Genomic DNA, 4,768 nt, shown 5'->3' with positions numbered 1-4,768 from the left:
ATCCAAGTAGTAGAGCCCCCCTTATTCACAGCCTCCGCCAATCACCCACTTCGTTGTAAGATCCTGAAACACACATGACGTGGGGGAGAAAGTGATAGAGCAATTAAAATATTTGGTGAGCTGACTAACCAATAAAAGATCCAAGTAACGAAAAGGATATCAGTGAGCGAAAGTGATGGTGTAACAGAAGTGGATCATTTTCCTTGAACTTTAGTTTGTGAACCGTTTGCAATGGTAACAAATTTATGTGAAAGACATGTAGAAACTGAGTATAGTAGATGCATGTTACCTGTAAGATGCTCGGAGGCTCCTAAGTCAATTATCCAGGATGAAGTGGAGGCAGAAAGCATACCTGAAGCAATGGTGGCAGCGGTTGGTGAAGAAGTACTTGGGGAGGACCCCATCATGGTCTTCATTTTTTGGAATAGTTCATAGTCTTCATCAGTAAATGTATTATTTGCAGTTGTTGTGGTAGACTACTCCACTTTCATATCACTTACTAAGGCTTGGTTATCCTTATTCTCATTGGCCTTATAACATCTTTCTCGAGAGTGGCCCAATCTACCCCATATAGAGCATTCCTTCAGGAGAAATCATGTCTCTAGTGTTGCCATATCCCTTACAATAGGTGCATTCCTTCCCATCTGTTCCATCAAAACCAGTCCTTCCACCTCTTCCTCTTCCTCCTCTATAAAATCTGCCTCGGCCTTGGCCGTGATCAGATGACGCTCCCCTATGTCCAGAGTACATAGAGGATGGTATTTCAGTAGTAAAGGGAGAAACGTCTGAAATACGAAGAAGTGTAGCACATACATCATCAAAAGTGGGAACCACGGAAGAGCATAAGGCAGTTATCAAGGCCTCTTTCTGTTTATCTTGGATAGAGATATTTGTAGTGGTTGGCTGGGCAAACTTCCATTCTTGAAGAAAGACTCAAAAGTAGGCTAAATATTCATGTATATTATCTCCTTGTTTGGTATTAAACATTTGTTGTAAAATATCATATGGCCTTTGTAAGTTGTCGGAGCTTGAATACAACTTGGAGCATGTCTCCCAAATTTGTTTAACAATCTCTAGTTGAATGACATTATTGGAAACATGTTCTTCCATACTTTTGATAGGCCAACTAATAACCAATGCATCCTCCTTTAACTATTTGGTATAGAATATATCATCTTCATCAATATGTGGTCCACGGTTGGTAATATGACCAACTAGGTCCTTAGTGATAAGAAACCGACGAATCGATGTGGACCAATTCATAAAATTTGATACCTCCGTAACGGTACAGTGGTGATTCTGAATATGTTACTCTTGTCACTCATATTATCTTCAGCCATAGTAGGCAAATCGATTTGTAAAATAGTTATCCAATCGAGTAATCAAAATATGACCAAGTGGAAGGCTTTAACCAACTTGGTTAATGGAGGTGCTTAGCATAAAAGCTAAGTAATTAATTTTAATGGACAATGACTCATAAAAGGTTCAAAATCATCCTTTTTATCCAGGAAACTTGTTCCCACAAAGTAATAAAAAAAAATATGCACTGGTCTCGGTTGAAGTATTGTGCAAACTGACAAAAAACTACCTTGATAATTTCTTCTAATCAAAGATAATCCGAGATGCATATATTTTCATAATCTCATAAGACGAAAACATATATAAGGACCTCTCTAAACCACCTCCTAATACCTAAAACCAGTAGCATAAAATCAATAATATCATAAATAAATACTTATCTTATGAGCTTCAATCTTGCTTCATAAGGAGCCTTCTATTAGCAAATTTTAATCATATCTTCAAAGAGCATATGGGGATCCTAAATTAGTAGCTCTGATACCATGTTGAATTTAGGACCCCATGAATAATACCTCGAGCAAGGGGAGAGAGAAATAGATGGAGAAAAACAAGAAACACTCTCGGGTTGAGAGAGAAGAATAAAACATAAAAGCGGTGTAGAGAGAGAGAGCTTCACACAAGATAAGATAAACTAAGAGGCTTGCTTGATTAATTTTTGAGTTACAATCACCTCTATTTATAGCTAAGAAGGTGATAGAGTCCATGTACAAGTAATCTTAGGACTCCTAATAACATTCGAACTAGAACTCTCTAAGATAAGAAGTTTAGGTTATGAACTTCTCTCTTGAGCAGAATACAGAGCTATGGCCCATACCGTTAGTGAACTTTTATGGATTAGGACCCTTCTTACCGAACTAGGTTTTTATAAAAAGGGGTCCATGAATTTGCATTGTGATAATCAAACAGCTATTCGTATCACTTCAAATCCAGTTTTTCATGAAAGAACTAAACATATTGAGGTGGATTGTCATTTTATACGGGAGAAGTTTCAAGCAGGAATAATCTCTCTCAAACATGTGTCATCTCAAGAGCAAGTAGTTGATATTCTCACTAAACCCGTTACATCTAAAATCCTATCGTTTATATGTGGCAAGCTGGGTATTTATGATGTCTTTTCTCCTCCAGTTTGGGGGGGAGTGTTGGAAGATGGGCTCAAGCCCACGAGCTCAAGACAAGAAGCCCACACGTCAAAGGAGTGGCATATGTGTAAAATATGGTACTTTCCATAAATATGGCATAGAAGTGTAAATATGTGTTCCTTTTATGTCTTTTGTTTTATCAAGTTGTAGCCCTAAGGGTATTGTAAAACTATAAATAAAGGCATTGTTTAAGAGGTAGGGCATTGAAGCACTCTCTTCTCTTTCGACAAATTCGTCCAGCCCTCATTTTTCTTTTTGACGCAACCCTCTTCTCCCTTAATCCAAACTCTCTTCTTCCACGTTCTTCTTCTTCTCTTCTCCTTCTCTTTTCTTTTTCTTCTTCTTTTTTGTTGATCTAAAGTTCCTTTCATGAGATCCTAAATTCTACATGGTATCAGAGCAAGGAGTTTAGGATCTCTTCATGGAGTTATTATGAAATCTGTTCAAGAAGTTGTGAAAGGAGTTCAGTCATAAAGAGATAAGTTCATTATCTTCTTATTTACGTTTTTTTTTGTTTCCTTTTCTTATTTACATACTCCTTTTTAATGTTTTTCTTTACTTCTTGAATTTTGAGTCACATCAAATCAAGATAAATCTTTATATGTTGTAAAGATTTATTTTTATGACTAAATTGATGTTACAATCTTGACTCCTTGTAAATCAATTACAAGAGTGATCAAGATCATTTGTTGTTTGCATCTTATTAAGATTGATGGGTGAAATTCAATTACCTTTATGTAATTTGGATCCATCTCATTTGAGGTAAAATTCCAGCACATGTTGCTGTATCTTCTCCTACTTTAGGTTGCTCATGGGTTTGTGTTGTGTTATTGGATGCCCATTACATGTTTGATGAAATGCTAACAACCATTTACCCTTTGTAGTTCCCTTTTTTTTTAACTTCAACAATTGAATTTTTTCTTACGTTGAAGTTTCCCATTAGTTGAAGATAAATCTCTTCCAAGTGTCTTGGTTTAATCTTCTCTAAATTTTTGTCTATTGCTCATTTGTGTTGGAGTTTGGATTAAGGCCTAATCGGTTGTATCTACTTTCTTCTCTTTGTTCTTATGAATACAAGAGAAGTTGAGTGATGGTTGGATGTTATTATCACTTTCTAAAGGCATAAATTTGTTGATAATTTGGTGCTTGCCCTTGTGAAAGAAATTGGTTCTTGTTCTCTCTTTTGTTGGTGATTGATTTGGTCTACGGGTTCTTCAAATTACATAGAGTAATTGTTCTTTGAAGAAGGCCTTTTCCCTTGACCTCCATATTTTACTTGCCTCATCATGGAGATTGGATACAATAGTAATAAGAGTGATATACTCCGTATTACTACAATTCCACTTAGAGGTCTCTCCTATTACATGAGCTGGTCACAATCAGTTCGGAGGGTTCTTATTACTTGTGACCTTTTGAGCCACGTTGTTAACTTTCCTCCTCCGATTGATGATGAAGATGCGTCCTACCACAAGTGGGTTAAGGATGATAACATGGTGATAAGTTGGCTCATTAATAGCATGGAAGAGCAGGTGGCCAACAATGTGGTCCACTTGGAAACCGCCAAGAACATATGGGACACTTGTGCCAAGCTTTACTCAAGCACTGCTTCATTACAAAAAATATATGATGTCTTACAAAACATGCTGCATACGAAACATGGAGATAATATTCACGAATTTTTGGCATGGTTTCGCGGTCTTCTTCAAGAATGGAAACTAGCTCAGCCATATTCCACTGATATTGCCATTCAAGAACGACAAAGAGAAGCTTTGGCAGCAGCCATTTGCTTATCGAATATTAAACCATACCTTGAGGTGGCCAAAACTCAACTTCTAAGTTCTTCTGCTCTTCCATCCTTCGATGATATTAGTGCTACATTACTTAGGATACCGGATCCATCCCCTCCTTCTCCTATTGATGCTCCATCGGTGATGTTCTCTGGCAATCGGGGAACATCTTCCTCATCCCGTGGACGGGGCAGAAATATGAGAGGGGGTCGAACTATGAGATGGGCTGAAAATAGAGGTGGTAGAATGGGTCAGAATTCTTTTCGTACTGAGCCTCAACTTTGTACTTATTGTGGCCGTCAGAACCACCTTGTGGCATCATGCTGGAAACTTCATGCCAAGCCTGATTGGGCCACAGCTAACCCAGTCTCAGTTAATTCTGAGAAAAATGAAGATAAGGCTGAATCATCATCCAAAAATGTGACTCTTACGGTTGAGGACTATGCTGCATTTCAGAAAATGAAGTCCTTCATGGAATCATCT

Source organism: Aristolochia californica, unplaced genomic scaffold (genome assembly GCF_029961685.1).
Source record: "Aristolochia californica isolate CCGP_79_NKW_82.1479 unplaced genomic scaffold, dmAriCali1.0.hap1 SCAF_13, whole genome shotgun sequence".
Taxonomy (NCBI): Eukaryota; Viridiplantae; Streptophyta; class Magnoliopsida; order Piperales; family Aristolochiaceae; genus Aristolochia; species Aristolochia californica.
The sequence above is the reverse complement of the archived record's forward strand: the minus strand, read 5'-3'. Positions refer to the sequence as shown.